The 19,584-nt window shown below is 45.9% G+C and overlaps 1 protein-coding gene across 4 annotated transcripts in view; it reads left to right on the top strand.

Moving 5' to 3' along the window:
- Window positions 1–6,236: 6,236 nt before the first annotated feature.
- The window catches only part of MSANTD4 (Myb/SANT DNA binding domain containing 4 with coiled-coils), a 59,036-nt gene continuing 45,688 nt past the window's right edge, over window positions 6,237–19,584 (top strand). Inside the window, exon 1 of one of the 4 annotated variants that reach the window (XM_068264963.1) lies at window positions 6,237–6,398. The gene's annotated coding sequence lies outside the window, so the exon portion shown is untranslated. The other 3 variants (XM_068264964.1, XM_068264961.1, XM_068264965.1) reach the window with 3 other exon arrangements.

The following is a 19,584-nucleotide window of genomic DNA, read 5'->3' as shown; positions in this document are numbered from 1 at the left end:
ATGTCACATGTCAGTTCGGTTATCCTTTAAAGAGGAACTGTAACATAAAAAGATCCCCTGGGGGGTACTCACCTCGGGTGGGGGAAGCCTCCGGATCCTAATGAGGCTTCCCACGCCGTCCTCCATCCGTCAGGGGTCTCGCTGCAGCCCTCCGTGGAGTCCGGGCAGCGGTGACGTCAATATTTACCTTCCTGGCTCCTGCGCAGGCGCTCTGACGGCTGTCGGCTCCGAACTACACGGAAATACCCGATCGCCGTCGGGTCCGCTCTACTGCGCAGGCGCAAGTTTCCTGCGCCTGCGCAGTAGAGCGGACCCGAATGAGATCGGGTATTTCCGTGTAGTTCGGAATGGAAAGCCGCCACAGCGCCCCCGCTGGAGCCAGCAAAGGTAAATATTGAAATGACAGTCGGCACAGTCGCCGGCTGTTCGGAGGGCTGCGGAGAGACCCCCGTGGGACAGAGGACGGCGTGGGAAGCCTCATTAGGATCCGGAGGCTTCCCCCACCCGAGGTGAGTACCCCCCAGGGGATCTTTTGAATGTGACAGAGTCTCTTTAAGAGAAAATAAATCCATATGTCTCTCACCTCGGGTTCCCTTTAAAACAAACTTCAGGTGAAAATAAACTGGTGAGATAAACAAATATTTATAGCCGTAATCCTGAATAAGACTTTCCTGGAAGTCATATTTTTCTATTGGCTAAAACCTCTGTTTAATGTTTTGAGTTTCAGGTACACGAGGGTACTGAACAACTCAATTTAACTTAACTTCACAGTGACACATTGGGCTCAATTTACAAAACTTCTCATAAATGACCTTATTCATCACCTGATTGATAAAAATAACCTTTCAGCACATTCAGGCGGGGAACACACTTAGCAGAAATGCTAGCATTGCGGAAAACACAGCGTTTTTGCCTGCATTGGTAGTCAATGGGCCACATCAAAAAACGCATATGCGTTTTGTATGCGTTTTCTAACGTGCATTTTTAAAACTGCTGGTTTTGTTGCATAATTTTCAAAAACGCATCAAGAACGCACATAATGAAAGTCAATGGTAACGCAATGTACTGAATTTTATATGCGTTATTCCTGTGTTTCTATATGCTTTTTTTTTTGGTTTTTTTGGTGTATTTCCGCTTCCTTTTGTCTTCCTAGTGATTTGCATAAAACGCAATAGAAAAATGCATACAAAACGCATATGCATTTTGTATATGCAAACGCGTAAAAACGCACACAAAACGCTAGAAAAGCGCATATGGGGAAAAAAACGCAGGTACTTTTCTGTTAGCTGGGCGCATCCGGCAGGTGGCCCTAATTACATTAAAACTTCTCATTAACACAAAAGTGTTAATGTAACCGCTTGTCGGCAGGTGGCGCTAATTAAATGAATACTTCATGTAACATAAAATGTTAATGTCACCGAATGTATTGTGTTTGAAGTGTCTGGCTCACTGCAGCCAAATGTATATTAAAAAGTGAGTGAATTGAATTAAAGGATACCCGAACTTCGGCTCTCGCTCTCCTCCCCCTTGCCCTGTCTCTTCTCTACAATACTGGCAGCCGGAGGGGACATGCGTGTCCCCCCAGAGTCGTTCGTCGCGGCAGGGAATCCTGGATGTTTTATTGTGACGAACGACACTGGGGGACACGAGTGCTGCCAGTGTTCTATAGGAGAGAGGCAGAAAAGTGTCACTTGAACCAAATAGGCAGAACGAATGACTCTGGGGGGACACGCATGTCCCCGCCGGCTGCCAGTATTGTATAGAAGAGACAGGGCAAGGGGGAGGAGAGCGAGAGCCGAAGCCGGCGGCTTCATCTGCTACATTGCCGCCGGCTTATTTTGAATTCCATTCACTCACTTTTTAAAGAGACTCTGTAACTTCAAAAAGATCCCCTGGGGGGTACTCACCTCGGGTGGGGGAAGCTTCCGGATCCTAATGAGGCTTCCCACACCGTCCTCCGTCCCACGGGGTTTCGCTGCAGCCCTCTGAACAGCCGGCGACAGGCCCGACTGTAATTTCAATATTTACCTTTGCTGGCTCCAGCGGGGGCGCTGTGGCTGCTTTCGGCTCGGAAATAGACAGAAATACCCGATCTACGTCGGGTCCGCTCTACTGCGCAGGCGCCGGAGACTTGCGCCTGCGCAGTACAGCGGACCCGACGGCGATCGGGTATTTCCGCCTACTTCGGAGCCGACAGCCGTCAGAGCGCCTGCGCAGGAGCCAGGAAGGTAAATATTACGTCACGGCTGTACAGAGGGCTGCAGCGAGACCCCCGTGGGACAGAGGACGGCGTGGGAAGCCTCATTAGGATCCTGAGGCTTCCCCCACCCGAGGTGAGTACCCCCCAGGGGACGTTTTGCCGTTACAGTTCCTCTTTAACATACATTTGGCCGCAGTGAGCCAGCCACTTCAAACACAATACATTCGGTGACATTAACATTTTATGTTACGTGAAGTATTCATTTAATTAGTGCCACCTGCCGACAAGCGGTTACATTAACACTTTTGTGTTAATGTGACGTTTTAATGTAATTAGCGCCACCTGCCGGATGCGCCCAGCTAACGGAAAAGTACCAAAACACAAATGCACAAAAAACGCACTATAAACACAAAAACACACATGACAGAAAATGCGACCTTTCACGCACAGCCATGTGTGCACCCAGCCTCCCAAGAAAATAATCACTCAAAGTAATTTATTCCTGATTAAAGGGGAACTGAAGAGAGAGGTATATGGAGGCTGTCATGTTTATTTCCTTTTAATCAATACCAGTTGCCTGGCAGCCCTGCTGATCTATTTCTCTGCAGTAGTATCTGATTAAAACCAGAAACAAGCATGCAGCTAGTCTTGTCAGATCAGACTTATAAGTCTGAACCACTGAAACACCTGATCTGCTGCATGCTTGTTCAGGGGCTGTGGCTAATAGTATTAGAGGCAGAGGATCAGCAGGGCTGCCAGGCAACTGGTATTGTCTAAAAGGAAATAAACATGATAGCCTCAATAGACCTCTCTCTTCAGTTCCCCTTTAACTTCATTTCAATTACTTTTCGGTACTTATACGTTAGCCGGGCGCATCCTGCAGGTGGCGACAAAACTCCACCAGAGTTACATCTTTCCCTACTATCCATGTCGGCCTGGAGGGGGAATAGTAATTAGCGCCACCTGCCGGATGCGCCCAGCTAAAGGATAAGTACCTACTTTTCTTACCTTAATTTACTGGCGCATTCAGACGGGGGTTACCGATGTATGGAATACCCCCTTGAGACTCCTGTACCTTCCTAATTCCCTTAAATCGCTGAAGCGGGCAAGCTGGTAAATATACAGAGGCTTGCCTCCTGCAGGGTCTGTGGGAAAAAAAACTCGGCTCTTTCACTATTGTAAAGACTGCATGTAGACTGCTACATAAGGCATTTCACAGGTTGAAAAGTTTTTGACAGTCCCTAAACTACAGGAGGTCTGCCTGCAGCTTGTGTGAGAGGCTGACCATACTTCACATCCTCCACAGACTCCAGGAGGGCTGCTTTCTGACTTGTGTGAGAGACTGACAGGGACAGGAGTCCTATTACAGGCAAGTAGCCTCTGTGTGATGTGAGAATGCAATACAGATGAGCGCTCTGCTCCATCTCAGGCTATTCTCAATTTCTCTCCACTCCTCCTCTCTCTGGGCTAGTGCACGCCAAAATCACAAAAGCAATCGCTAGCGATTTGTGAGTGCGATTTTGTGAAGTAATTTTTGAATGAATCAAAAAAAATGCTACATGCAGTATACCTGCAATTTTGAAAAAAATCACAACGCTGCTGTGGGAACACCCTCATAGGGTAACATTAGCCAAGCGCTTTTCAAATCACTGTAGATCTGAAAAACGCTCAGAAGCCCTCTTGGTGTGCAGCAGCCCTCCCTCATTCACCTTTGTTTCCCTCTTCCCCTAGTGCTGGCTGTGTCTTCTCATCATACAGGAAAGCTAAATAAAAGTGCAATCCTGGTGAGGCAAATTATTATTTAGTATTTATATAGCGTCGCCATCTTCCGCAGTTGCATATGTCCCTGCATCATATGGCTATCGCTTGCGCTATGTGACACTATGTGGCATATTCCACTGAATTGTCCAAACTAAGTCTATCTCCTGTTCCTCTCTTGGGGAGTTGTTCCAGCGCTGTCCCCCGTTCAAATGTGCTGTTACCAGAAGCCCGTATTTGCCGAGAAAGAAAAGAGAAAGAGTGGCACTCCCTATTCTATATTTACAAGCAGTGTGTATTTTAACAAGCAATTAACTTCTCACCATATCATCAGCGGTGGCCCTTGTCTGTTGCTGGGACATGTGCTCTGCGGTTGGATGAAGAAAGCGTGGATGCAATTTTCCAAATGGAGAGGAAAAGAAGAAAATACTCCGGGCACCTTCCATCCAGTGCTTTATTTGCAAGTGATGATAGACAATGTTCAGGGTACCATATCAGGAAGATACCTTCGTCTGGTGATCCTCAATGGTGATGGTGCGGTGGAGGAGCCAGGGCACTAGGTGGGACTGGCGACGGCCGTTTCGCGTCTATCCAGATGCTTGGTCACGCTGCGTATCACTGTGATACGCAGCGTGACCAAGCATCTGGATAGACGCGAAACGGCCGTCGCCAGTCCCACCTAGTGCCCTGGCTCCTCCACCTCCACCGCACCATCACCATTGAGGATCACCAGACGAAGGTATCTTCCTGATATGGTACCCTGAACATTGCCTATTATCACTTGCAAATAAAGCACTGGATGGAAGGTGCCCGGAGTATTTTCTTCTTTTCCTCTCCATTTGGAAAACTGCTACCAGAAGCCCTCAGAAACACTCGTGTCCTGAGTACTTCCAAAGATAGGCTGCTCCGTAATACGCCAGCGCACTTTTGTACATGGGCAGTATGGAGCCACCTGTATTCTGAAGCACTCGAGGACAAAATGACTTCTGGACCTTTCAGGAATCCCCCCCCCCCTTTTAAAAATCCTGCGTTTGCCCCTGCTTAATTATGATATATTTTTGCTCTTCTGGGGCATAAAAATGTAACATAGATAAGGTGAAAACAGAGGAAAACTGGTGACAAAGCGTTGTGAATCATGCCCTTAGTTAGAATGATGGTCCCAAAAGACCCACAAAGGATTTTATTTGAAAAAAAAATGCAACAAATTGTTCTCTGTTGGATTGTTTAAAGTGAATCCGAGATTAACTTTTACTCATTGCATAATTGTGTTCCTTTCCTATTGTTTATAGGGCATTCATCAAGCCAAATACTTTTTTTGTTTTAATACTCTAATTCCCTATAAACTAAACAAGCCATGCCCACAGGTTTTCAGAGAGCCAAGGCATTTTCAGACAGTAGCAAGGGCTCATGGGAGATCAGTCTGGGCAGAAGGAGGGGGAGGTATTATTAGCCAGATATTTCAGAGGCAGAGGGGAGGAGCAGGGGGATTAGTTTTTTTTTTCACAGGCTGAGTGCTCAAGATGCAGATAAGCCTGCCTCTGTGTAATGTTTGCAAACAACATGGCTGCTGTCATTGTATCACAGGAAGAAATAATCATTTTCTATTAAAGCTGTTTGCAGCTAGATTTCCTGTGTAAACAATCTAAACTTTAGATAAGATATATAGACAAGTTACTTGTTATAGTTAGTTTTTCATCTCGGATCCGCTTTAAATACCCAGTAGCAGATTTTGTTTTATCAGTATAGTAAATCCTAGAGTTACTGATGTAAAGTATCTGGTCAAGAAGAGCAGCTACAAGTATGCCAGAACAGGCACAGAGAAGGACTATCTGACCTCTGAAGGAAACATATATATATATATATTTGGAGGAGAGAGCTACTAACAGGAACCGATGCAGGCAGCAAGAAATGGCTATGACACGACAGTGAACAAATGTGGGTAAACACTGTTGACCCTGTGCTGGAGCCTCTGCCTATACATTTGGGCGAGTCAGAGGTAACTATCTTGGGAGATTTACCATGAACTTCCATGAGGGTAGTAGTGATGGGTCGTTCGCGACGAAGTAGCTAAATCAGACACCACACCGGCTCTAAGAGCCGGCTCTTTGCGGTGAACGACAAGAGCCGGTTCTCAGTTTTGAAAGAGCCGATGCCTCAGCCGCCCCACACAGCTCTGATTTGCTGTGTAATAAAGGGCGCTGAGGCATGCTGGGAGATGTAGTCCTCCTCTTGCAGCTTGTAGGAGTGTATGGGGCGGAACAGAGCAGTAGGAATTGCCCCAGTCAGAGAAGCAGTCTGGAGTTGTCATGGAGACGGGGGCAGGGCTTTTACGCCGATTCTGAGTGGAGTCTATTCAGAGCCGTAAGAGCCGGCTCTTTAATGGGAGCCGATTCAGAAGAGCCGATTCTCCGAGAAGAGCCGGAATTCCCATCACTAGAGGGTAGTGGACTATGCCACATAAGTTCATGCAGTGCATAAGCATCTGATTACCCCTTCAGCCCCAGCTTGTGCGACCCCCTCTGCCTGGCTACCTATTCCTTGCTACCTATACTGGGACACCTATACCTGGCTAGCTATACTGGGGGCACCTATGCCTGTATCCCTATACTGGGGCATCTATCCCTGGCTACCTATACTGGGGCACCTATTCCTGGCTACCTATACTGGGGCACCTATTCCTAGCTACCTATACCGGGCGCACCTATTCCTGGCTACCTAACACCTGGAGGCACCTACACCTGGCAACCATACGGATGTGACCGAGTGGGGCACATCTGGCTACTATATTGGGGTGAGGGCAAATTATTTAATATAGGGGTGGCGGGTCCAAATTCCGCATCAGGGCCTGAAGGTCTGCAGCTACGCTACTGAGTAGAGCATTGGTAATTCAATTTATTGAACAGTGAGGTTGGCATCTGCAACAGCGGGGTCAACAGAGCTGCTGCGAGGGACTGATCGGCTGCCAGGGGCTGGAGGAAGCCCCAGATAAGTAGATCTTATTTTTTTTAACCTCAAATTCCAGAACAGCACCATCTCAGGCTGATTCAGGAGCAAATCCCCAGAGCAGCCCCTGAGTATCCTGTGTGTACCTGGATGAGACATATTGCCTGCTTATTGCTCAGGGTGGTCTGCATCCCCCCCTGCTCCTCCAATGGACACAGCTGTCTCCTTTATTGTGTCTGGCTTCCCTACACTCAGCCTGCTTCTCTCCCCTCTCCCTCCTTGTAGTAGTGAGAGGTCTGCCCTTCCTCCTCCTCATGTAAGCAGCCAGTCTCCCTCCCTCCCCTCTTCCCAGTGGCGCAGCCGCCTCCTCCTCCCCGTGTCTGCCCGCTCCGGTGCCTAGCTAGCAGCAGACCCCCTCCTCCTCCTCCTCCTTGCCATTCTCTGGGGCTGGGCATCCCCAGGTGCCTGAGGGACTGTCTGTACTCAGCGCACTGCGTCTCCAGGGGGGCCGCGCAGCCGGTGCAGCAGGTAAGAGCCGCGCTCGTCTATTGCATGCTGCAACCTGCTGCTGCTGGGCTCCCATCCTGGCCTCCCCTCTCCCCCTCTGCTCCATACCGCCATCTTGCCTGCTCTGCTCACTGATCCTGGCTGCAGCTACAACTGCTTGTAGGGGAGAGCAGGGACTGCATGGTGGTGCCATGCAACGTGCCCAGCTGTGCCTGGCATGCTCCATGTAGGAAGGGGACTGTCTGCCACTGCTGCCCATTGCATGCTGAGCTTCCATAGGATCCATGGCTGCTTGTCCATCTTATTACCATCCATTCAGATTTACACAGTGTGACAGAGCACATAGTAAAGTGAGCATCTGCCCACAGGTGCCATACAGTCTGTGCAGATTATCCCTGGATGCTGTGCTGGGTCATTATGGTGCTTATTTGCCACTCTGCATAATGCCCATTATTTAAGTGCCTATTAATTTAAAGTGATAAGGTGGCCAGACGCTTATCAATTGTTTCATGTCTATTTCCGGTGATCCAACATCCTAGCATACTTACCAAAGCAGCATACATTTACAGGTTATTAGTTGCTGCCCACAGGCGGAGGTGGTGGTATTAGTTCCTTCCAGGGGGGGTTATTAGTTCCCTGGGGGGGGGGGGGATTAGTTGCCCACTTGAGGGGGGGGGGGGGGTTATTAATTCCCTATAGGGGCGTTATTAGCTCCCTGTCATCGTAACATACTTATTAGAGCAGCATACATCTACTGATCAATAGATGCCCACCAAGGGAGGGGGGGTTAGTTTCCCTCTGAGCAGTAATTAGTTGCTCACCAAGGGGGTTATTAGATGCCCAGCAGAGGAGGGTCCTGTGTGAGAGCAATGACAGGTTAGGTTATACTAGCATACATGTATGCTACTTTGACAATACAATGGGCTGGCCGATTTGATTTCCTACCTGCTGGCCCATTAGATCGATTTTTGCCCGAAATTGATTGCATTGGTCGGTCGTATCAGACAGAAGATATCGGCAGCCACCAGATCAACGGCCAATAGCCCTGCATTGACAAGTGCATCTCAGGGGGTGCATTGATTTTTTTTTTGTATAGGTTTTACCCTAAAGTCTATTAGAAATCTATGTGCAGTGTGTGCACGGATTCGAACCGATAGATGTGGCGGGAATCTATAGTTTGGCCACATCGAGCAGTGTATGGCTAGCCTTATGTAATGTGGCATATCATGTAGTAAACGGACATCTGCCTATAGGTGCCATACAGTCTGTGCAGATTATCTCTGGATGTTGTGGATGGTCGTTATGGTTCCTATAGGCCACTGTGCTTAGTGCCCATTATTTAAAGTGATAAGGTGGCCATACATTTATCTGTTTTTCCTGCTGATTTCTGGCTGATTCGATGCCCCTACATGACAACTTGTTAGAACTATTTTTGTCCAAAATTGGTCATGGGATAGACGATATCAATTGACGGCACATAGCGCTTTCATTGAATCGAATAGTGCAAAGATCTCTCTCTGGTCTGAGAGAGATCTATCGTTTGACCACATTGAGTATTGTATGGCAAGATTTACACAGTGTGGCAGATCACATAGTAAAACAAACATCTTTGCCCGTAGGTGCCAAACATTCTGTGCAGATTATCTTTGGATGTTATGGTGAGTCTTTGTGGCTCTTATTTGGTACTATAGAAAGTGCCCATTTTTAAAAAATGTTTGGGCCCATTCACACTGGGAATTGCAAAAATGCTATCAAAATCGCTAGCGTCTTGCAAAACCATTTTCCTTCGATTTTTCATTGTATAGGAAAGCGGTTTTGGAGTGATTGCATTTTGTGATTCTTTAACATTGAAAGCAGTTTCTGTGCAATCGCTAAAAAGCAATGCATGCACTGTGTTTTCTACATTGAGATCACTGCCACTTTACATTGCAATAGTGCTTATTCAATGCACCAGCGATCGCCGTTTGAAAGCAGAAATTGCGCAGGAAATGCTTCAGTGACAATGAGCCCTTAGTGTAATTTTAATATATTTAAAGGACCACTCCAGTTAAAGGGGAACTGAAGAGAGAGAGATATGGAGGCTGTCATGTTTATTTCCTTTTAGACAATACCAGTTGCCTGGCAGTCCTGCTGATCCTCTGCCTCTAATACTATTAGCCATAGCCCCTGAACAAGCATGCAGCAGATCAGGTGTTTCAGTGGTTCAGACTTATAAGTCTGATCTGACAAGACTAGCTGCATGCTTGTTTCTGGTTTTAATCAGATACTACTGCAGAGAAATAGACCAGCAGGGCTGCCAGGCAACTGGTATTGATTAAAAAGAAATAAACATGACAGCCTCCATATACCTCTCTCTTCAGTTCCCCTTTAAAGGAGAACTGTAGTGAGAAGTATATGGAGGCAGACATATTTCATTCCTTTTAAGCAATACCATTTGCCTGGCAGCCCTGCTGGTCTATTTGGCTGCAGTAGTGTGAATCACACCAGAAACAAGCATGCAGCTAATCTTGTCATATCTGTCAAAATTGTCAGAAACACCTGATCTGCTACATGCTTGTTCAGGGCCAATGGCTGAAAGTATTAGAGGTAAAGGATTAGCATTACTGACAGGCAACTGGTATTGCTTAAATGGAAACAAATATGGCAGCCTCCATATACCTCTCACTACAGTTCTCCTTTAAAAAAGTAGGCAGTTGAAATCAGACAGAGCCAACAGGCTTTGAACTAGTCCGTCTCTTCATGGGGGTTCTCAGGGTATTCTTTGTTTTCAACAGCATTTCCTGAACAGCAGTTCAGCTGCCATAATAGTAAGATACCAGCCAGCCTCCCTACTGACGTGCACACTGTTTTGTCAGTTAGACTTTGCAACTGCTGTTCAGGAAAAGCTTTTGATAACAAATAAAAACCCTGAGAATCCCCCATGAGTAGATGGACTGTCCTTTAAAATCATTTATAAACGCCCCCTGTTCCATAATAAAATGCACTTACTGTATTTCCTTTTCCCCTCTTATGACCCACCCCTGTCACCCCCAACATACACAGTATACTCTGCATATAATAAATGTAAGCTGGGCTGATTTCTGCGTGAATAATGCTCTTTGAAGCTTTCCCCACGGCTGCTACAGAGTTAAACAGATTCTAAACTCATTAGCCTATTTCTGTTGAAGTGTTGATATTATCTGCAAACCCTATGTGGGAGTGTACAGACTGTTCCTGTCTCTTTTTTGGCAGAGTAAGGGCCCTTTTCCACCAGCGCGTTTGCGCTGGCTGAATCGCAAAACCGCAAACCGCTAGCGATTTTACAATCGCTACGGTTTGCTTTTTAACATAGGAATCGCGGTAGGTCATTTCCACTACCGCAATTCGCTTTTGTCGGGAACGCGAACGCGCGGCGGAGCGATAATTGCCGCGATTTTGCTATGCAGTGCATAGCATAGCAAAATCGCGGCCGCAAACGTCGGGGGAATCGCCGGTTTTGCGATTCAGCAATCGCTAGCGTTCAGCATGAACGCTAGCGATTGCAGGTGGAAAAGGGCCCTTAATCCTATATTCTATAGAAAAAAAAAACGAATTTAGTAATTCAAGTATAGTATATCATTGATCAAAGTCTAATTTTATTTATAAATGTATTTATTTTTCGTTAAAGTACACCCTTGGGTATCCTTTAAAGCAGTGGTTCCCAACCTTTTCCGGCCCGGGAACACTTTCTGACCATATTTTTCTCCAGGGAACGGGGGGGGGGGGGCTGCATAGCTAGCATAGTTGCCCCAGTATAGGGAGTTTAGTTGCCCCAGTACAGGGAGTTTAGTTGCCCCAGTATGGTTAGTATAGTTACCCCAGTATAGTGCCCCAGTATAGTGCCCCAGTATAGCTAGTATAGTCCCAGTATGGATAGGTGGTGCCCCTGTATAGTGCTCAGTATGGGTAGGTAGTGCCCCAGTATAGCCAGTATAGTGCCCAGTATAGCCAGTATAGTGCCCAGGATAGCTAGTATAGTGCCCAGATAGCTAGTATAGTGCCCAGATAGCTAGTATAGTGCCCAGTATAGCTAGTATAGTGTCCCAGTATAGCTAGCATAGTGCCCAGTATAGGTAGGTAGTGCCCCAGTATAGTGCCTAGTATAGTTGCCCCCAGTATAGCTAGCTTAGTTGCCCCCAGTGTAGGTAGTTTAGTTGCCCCCAGTGTAGGTAGTTTAGTTGCCCCCAGTATAGCTAGTTTAGTTGCCCCCAGTATAGCTAGTTTAGTTGCCCCCATTATAGGTAGTACAGTTCCCCCCAGTATAGATGCCCAGGAGGGGGGAAGCAGCGCTATGAGGGGCAGTGGAGGCAGCGGTGGGGAGGGGGGAAATATCCCCCCCTCCCTCACCTGGGACCCCTCCTTCTGCCTCTCTCCCCCTCCATTTAGCGGTGGTAAGTGCGGTCTCAGCGGCGAGGAGAGAGACATGCGCAGAATTACTCACCACTTCCACGTTCCAAGCGCCGGCAGCGTCATGTCGTCACAGATCTCCGCCTTCAATGCCGCCCACTGTGCTTCCGCTAATCAGGAAGCACAGTGGGCGGCATTGAAGGCGGAGATCTGACGACATGACGCTGCCGGCGCTTGGAACACGGAAGTGGTGAGTAATTCTCCGCATGCCTCCCCGCTGCAGAGCCCGCACTTACCACCGCTAAATGGAGGGGGAGAGAGGCAGAAGGAGGGGTCCCAGGTGAGTGAGGGGGGGGGTATTTCCCCCCTCCCCACCGCTGCCCCACTGCCCCTCCTTCTAGCGCTGCTTCCCCCCTCCTGCGCCCCTACAGTAGGAACAGGTCTGGCGAGAGGCCAGACCTGTACGGCACACCAGGCAACATGCCGCGGCACACTAGTGTGCCGCGGCACAGCGGTTGAAAAACGCTGCTTTAAAGAACGCCCAATGTTAGCCATACATGTATCCATTTTTTCAGCCAATCGAACCACTTTGATAAAATCTGCTACAGTAGAGTTGTATTGCCCAGCACATGCCTATTTGCCAACTTTTAATCGATTTAGGATACTGTGATTGGATTTGTGTTGGACATGCAGGGGGCAGGAGCGGGTGATAATCAATATCTGAATAGTATTGTACAGCATTGAGGGGGGTACAGCGCTGCCGATTGAAATTTACCATTAACCCTTTAGCAGCCAATTTATTTTGAGGCTCGCAAGTGCTCCAGGCAAATTTATTTTACCCCATTTTTTATATGTGTTCAATTTCCCTGCTTCTAATTAGTACTTCTGTAATGTGTATTTATGGCCATTTGTCACTAGGAGGCAGTGTGAGACAATAAGCACTTCTGCTTTCATTTTTTATATGTTCTGCTCAGTAGAGAGAGCTCAAAGCATTACAAGAATTTACAGCACAGTGTGGTCTGCTGACAGCTGTCTAAAGCAGTGAACTTATGTCAAACAAGATAACTCTATTTAGTTGCTGATTAGTTAACACATTTCTACTGAAGTCTAATGAAGTTGGAGTGAACAGACCAATAGAGAATTGATTACCACTTGATTGATTTCTGATCATTGAGAAATCGACTGCTAACTTAATGCTTTAAGGCAACGAGCAGAACGTCGTTTGCAGCAAGCATGCACCATCCTTATTTGCTTTTTCTTTCTTTTTTCTTCTTTTGTATCTATTTTATAATCAGATCTGATCATTGTGAGCAATTAAAGAATATTAGTAGCATGGTGGCGTAGTGGTTAGCAGTTTTTCCTTGCAGCGCTGGGTTCCCGGTTTAAATCCCAGTCAAGGCACTATCTACACAGAGTTTGTATGTTCTCCCCGTGTCTGCATGGGTTTCCTCCGGGCACTCCACTTTACTCCCTAATCCCAAAAAACATACAGATAAGTTAATTGGCTTCCCCTTAAAATTGGCTCTAGACTATGATACATACACTGCACAATACATACATAGACATATGACTTTGGTAGGAATTAGATTGTGAGCCCCTCTGAGGAACAGTTAAATAGGAACTCCAGTCAGGGCCGGGCCGAGGCATAGGCTGGAGAGGCTCCAGCCTCAGGGCGCAGTGTAGGAGGGGGCGCACAATTCATTCAGCTGTCATTCATAATTGTGTATGAAGCAGAAAGAAATAAGAAAAGGGGATACATAGCAGTGACTGCACGCCAAATAACTAGATATTAAGGTGTTGGGGAGGTTATGGGCCCTGTGGCGCCTCTTAGCCTAATAGCAATCAGTGAGTGACAGCTGGGGTGGGAGGGGTGGAGGGGCGCACTTTGGTGTCTCAGCCTTGGGTGCTGGAGGACCTTGTCCCGCCTCTGACTCCAGTGAAAATAATGTAATAAGAAAGTGATTCATTTTTACAATAATGATGTATAAATGATTTAGTCAGTGTTTGCCCATTGTAAAATCTTTCCTCTCCCTGATTACATTCTGACATTTATCGCATGGTGACATTTTTACTGCTGGCAAGTGATGTCAGTGCAAGGAGATGCTGCTTGCTTTTTTGGCAGTTGTAAACAACTGTTATTTCTCACAATGCAAGAAGGCTCCCACAGTGTGATGTCAGCACCATGGTCCTGACATCACACTGTGAGAGGAGTTTCACCACAATATCAGCCATACAGCGCCCCCTGATGCTCCGTTTGTGAAAAGGAAAAGATTTCTCATGGGAAAGGGGGTATCCGCTACTAATTGGGATGAAGTTCAATTTTTGGTTAAGGTTTCTCTTTAAGTGACAAGACAATATACTCTGTACAGCGCTGTGGAAGATATTGGCGCTATATAAATACTAAATAATAATAATAATATTACCTTTTAGTAGCTCTATAGAAATCATTGGCATTTTCCTAAATCTAGCATTACATAGGCATTCACAGCAGGCAAACATCATCTCTACTTGCTCTGTGTTTTAATAGTCCACAGAAGAATATTGCCAAGAAGCCTATCTGAATAATTTCTACTGTACCAGATTTCCAAAAATGATCTAAGAACAAAACATTTGATTACTGTATTATTGTAATTATTAGTAAACTCTGAGAGCTCATTATTGCTGTTAGTTGACTGAATGTTAATAAAGCTGATAAAATATTAAAACATGCAGATTGAAATGTACCAATGTCGTATATGGAGAAAACAGGCAGAGAGGGGGGGAATTGAGACTATAGATTTGTAGATTGGTGAAATGCTGTATTAACTATTACTGGAACTGTGATCACTACAACAAGTAGTTGCATAACTAACACGAGAGTTCGATTCTATGTCTTATTTTTACAAGTATGTGGCACTTAAGCTGTTGGTATGCATAACCCGGCTTCTTATTTATGCAGAACATGTACGCCATCTACAGAATCAGGATGAGGTAATTGCTCTCAGTGCAGCATTCATCTGTCCTTCTCAAGCCATGCCTCTGCAATTGAGCCTGCCATGCCTAGAGATTTTAGTTCAGGCAGTTTTGTATGATACATAGAACTACACTGCCTGCGGGTTTAAAGGACATCTGAAGTGAAAAAAAAGTGATGAGATAAACAATCGTATCTATCCTCCTTCTCCTAAAAATGACTTTTTTTTAGATATCTCACAGTTTTATTTTATATTTAAATCTAGTTTTTACGGTTTAATTGTCTACGAGCAATGACACCTTCATTGCAATATGCCAGAGCTTAGATCTAGGAACTATTAACTTTTTTTTTATCTCTTTCCTCCTCTCAGAAGCCATTTACTAACAGGAAAGAGTTTTATGGCTGTAATTACTTATCAGTGAGGGTCGTGCTATAGTCTGACCTGGTCCTGACCCAGACTGAAACTGTCACTTGCAAGCCTAATGTTTAACTCTTTCAAGCAGAGGAAGAAAAAAAGGAACACAGCATAGTTATTTGTGCACTTTGCACTGTACATACACGTCTATCTCATCATGTCACATGTCACCTCGGTTGTCCTTTAAAAAACCTACGAGGTGAAAAGTAAAAAAAGTTCAGTACCTGCGTCTATTTTGAATCCACGGAGGATGCCATCTATGCCCTCCGTTTACTTCCGCCTAGTCCCTGCTCTGTTACCTGCTCCCGGTGGGTTCCCAACCCCACAGCCCGGGTCGGGCAATCATTCCTCAAGAAAAATAGCCACTGGAGCTTGCTGCAGCTGCGCAGTCTGCATAGACACGAGTGCGGCTGCGCAGCTCTAGGGCCTCCCCCGATCTACGCGCAGGAGACAGCCTGTAGCGAGAACGCGGTGGGAGGAGCCCTAGAACTGCGCAGCCGCACTCGTGTCTATGCGGACTGCGCAGCCGCGTCAAGCTCTGACGGCTATTTTACTTGAGGACAGAGGGCCGGTAACAGAGCGGGGACCCGGCGGAAGTAAACGGAGGGTGCGGATGGCGTCCTCCGTGGATTCAAATTAGACAGAGGTACTGAACTTTTTTTTTAACTTTTCACCTCATAAGTTCTTTAAAAGAAACCTGTAATGACTTTAAAAAAAGTTTTTTTTCTTAAAAAAAGTTTCACTTACCTGGGGCTTCTGCCAGCCCCCTGCAGCCACCCTGTACCCGCTCCGTCTCTGAACGATCCTTCGGTGCCCGCCTGCGTCTAAGTTTCATTATCGTAAGTCGATGGCCCTTGTGCAGCTCTGGTCATCCACATCCTCATTCGCGTTCCCCTCCCCGGGAGCAGCTTGTGCAAGCGCAGTCTGAGGTTTTCTCATACTGCGCCTGCACAGGACTCTTCGGGGGCACAGTGGCTGTCAACTTTTAGCAAATTGGCGATAACAAAACGTAGCCACAGCGGGGGACAGGAGGATCGTTCAGAGTCAGCACGGGCACAGGGAGGCTGCAGGGGGCTGGCTGCAGGAAAGTGAAATTCTTTTTTTTTTTCTTCTTTAACCTCCTTGGCGGTATGAAAAATACCGCCAGGAGGGAGCGCAGCAGTTTTAAAAAAAAAAAAAAAAAATTTTAATCATGTAGCGAGCCGAGGGCTCGCTACATGATAGCCGCTGCTGAGCGGCATCCCCCCGCCCGCTTCGATCGCCTTCGGCGATCTCCGATCAGGAAATCCCGTTCATAGAACGGGATTTCCTGGAGGGCTTCCCCCGTCGCCATGGCGGGATGACGTCACCGACGTCACTGACGTCGGGACGTCATTGGGAGTCCCGGGCCACCCCTCGGCGCTGCCTGGCACTGATTGGCCAGGCAGCGCTGGGGTCTGGAGGGGGGGGGGGGGCCCGCGCCGCAGCAGATAGCGGCGATCGGGCAGGGGCCGGCGGCGATCAGAGTGCTGGCGCAGCTAGCAAAGTGCTAGCTGCGTCCAGCAAAACAAAAATTATGAAAATCGGCCCAGCAGGGCCTGAGCGGCACCCTCCGGCGGCTTACCCCGTGTCACACACGGGGTTACCGCCAAGGAGGTTAAAGAGAAACTCCAACCAAGAATTGAACTTTATCCCAATCAGTAGCTGATACCCCCTTTTACATGAGAAATAGAATGCTTTTCACAAACAGACCATCAAGGGGCGCTGTGTGACTGATTTTGTGCTGAAACCACTCCCACCAGAGGCTCTGAATACCGCGGTACTCCTGGCAAACTGCCACAATGTAACAATGTTCACAGACAGGAAATAGCTGTTTACAGCTGTCTCTAACAGCCAGAACAGCTAGAAACAGCTACATAACATGCCCACAGTAACAATGTCACCATGTAATACATGTCAGAATGTGAATCTGGGAGAGGAAAGATTTTCCAATGAGCAAACACTGACTAAATCATTTATACATAATTATGGTAAAAATGAAGCACTTTTTTTATTACATTATTTTCACTGGAGTTCCTCTTTAAGTCATTACAGGTTTCCTTTGAATCATTATAATTGTGTTTGATAGATTTATTTTTCTTGCTCGTTTCTGAACGCAACAGAGAACTGCAATGTTAGTTTAGTAATGTGGGTCAATCAAATTTTACCTAATGTCCATTTAGAACCATTACAATATAGAAACCACTGGAATATTGAAAGGTTAAAGGATACCTGAAGTGACATGTGACATGATGAGATAGACATGGGTATGTACAGTGCCAAGCACACAAATAACTATGCTGTGTTCCTTTTTTTCTTTCTCTGCTTGAAAAAGTTAAATATCAGGTATGTAAGTGGCTGACTCAGTCCTGACTCAGACAGGAAGTGACAACAGTGTAACCCTCACTAATAAGAAATTCCCCTTTTTATCTCTTTCTCGCTCTCAGAAGCCATTTTCTGCTAGAAAAGTGTTTTATATTTGGAATTTCTTATCAGTGAGGGTCACACTGTAGTCACTTCCTGTCTGAGTCAGGACTGAGTCAGCCACTTATATCCGGTTCAGTATCGCAGTGCCGAAAATCTCATGCATCCGAGCAACGTTCACCTCCCATTCATTCGCCTATAACTTTATTGCTACTTATCACAATGAATTGATCTATATCTTGTTTTTTCCGCCACTAATTAGGCTTTCTTTGGGTAGTACATTTTGCTAAGTATTTTTTTTTTCTAAATCCATTTTAACAGGAAGATTAAGAAAGAAATGAAAAAAAATTCATTATTTCTCAGTTTTTTGCCATTATAGTTTGAAATTAATATACGCCACCGTAATTAAAACCTATGTATTTTATTTGCCCATCTGTCCCGATTATTATTACACCTGAGGAAGGGGATTTCCCCGACACATGTCGTGTTTTGCTACTGATTTGATAAACGCAAGTTTATACGCCATTTGAGTGCCTCCTTCATTCAATATAGTATATATTTACATTGTGAAGTGGTGACTCACAGAGGGATTGTGCACCGGCAAACCAGGTGTAATACCTGGTGTAGGAGCCCAGCTCAGCAACCCCCTTGCTGTCGTCATCTGTCCCGATTATTATTACACCGTTTAAACGATGTCCCTATCACAATTTATGGTGCCGATATTTCATTTAGAAATAAAGGTGCATTTTTTTCAATTTGCGTCCATCACTATTTATAAGCTTATAATTTTAAATAATATAATAACATACTCTCTTGACATACATATTTAAAAAGTTAAGACCCTTGGGTAACTATTTATGTTGTTGTTGTTTTTTTATTGTATTTTATTTATTTATTTTTTTAAATAAAAAATGTATGTGGGTAATTTTTGGTGTGGGAGGGAAACTGGCTATTTTAAATGTAAAATAGTATAATTGTTTATTTTAAAATGTATGTTGGTGCAGTTTACTATTTGGCCACAAGATGGCCAAAGTGAAAAAAGTCCTGGATGCGAACGATCTCGCATCCAGGAACTTAAAGAGAATCTGTATTGTTAAAATCGCACAAAAGTAAACATACCAGTGTGTTAGGGGACATCTCCTATTACCCTCTGTCACAATTTCGCCGCTCCCCGTCGCATTAAAAGTAGTCAAAAACAGTTTTAAAAAGTTTGTTTATAAACAAACAAAATGGCCACCAAAACAGGAAGTAGATTGATGTACAATATGTCCACACATAGAAAATACATCCATACACAAGCAGGCTGTATACAGCTGTCCTTTTGAATCTCAAAAGATCATTTGTGTGTTTACCTTCTGTCCCCTTCTTCTCTCATGCACTGAACATTACAGGCTTCCTGCAGACAGCTTTGAATGTGCCTGTGTTTGTAATTCCTCAGTATGTGTCAGCCAGCTACTTTCACAGCCTAACAGAGGAGGATTTTTATCCAGCTCTCTTCTATCACTGATAAGATAGCAGAGAAGCTGCTGGCTTATGTAAATAAAACACACACTGGAGTGTGCATAGAGGAACAGACCAGCACAGAAGAGTTGGCAGCCTTCCAGACACAGGCCGACAAGTCTGACAGGGGAAAGATACATTGATTTATTACAGAGACGGTGATAGTACAAAGTGCTGCAGTGAGCCAGAACAGATTAGAATAGGTTTAGGAACTTGTAGGATGGTAGAAAAAACGTTCTAATTTTTGTTACAGAGTCACTTTAAATGCAGGGGAGATGTTTCCTGGGGGCAGAAATACCACGCTCTCTGGATAGAAAGCGTCGGTATTTCTGCGGGGAAGTTAGATCTGTGAATGGGAATTATATTCCCATTCATTGATCGATGGGCTAGCGGCAGGTGGCGGGTGCGCGCGCCCGATCGCGCGCACCACGCAGGGAAAGCAGCAGTGCCTTTCTGGACGAGAAAGCTCGTCCAGAAAGGCCGAACTGGATATACCTGATATTT

Source organism: Hyperolius riggenbachi, chromosome 2, assembly GCF_040937935.1.
Source record: "Hyperolius riggenbachi isolate aHypRig1 chromosome 2, aHypRig1.pri, whole genome shotgun sequence".
Classification (NCBI taxonomy): Eukaryota; Metazoa; Chordata; class Amphibia; order Anura; family Hyperoliidae; genus Hyperolius; species Hyperolius riggenbachi.
The sequence above is the reverse complement of the archived record's forward strand: the minus strand, read 5'-3'. Positions and strand labels throughout refer to the sequence as shown.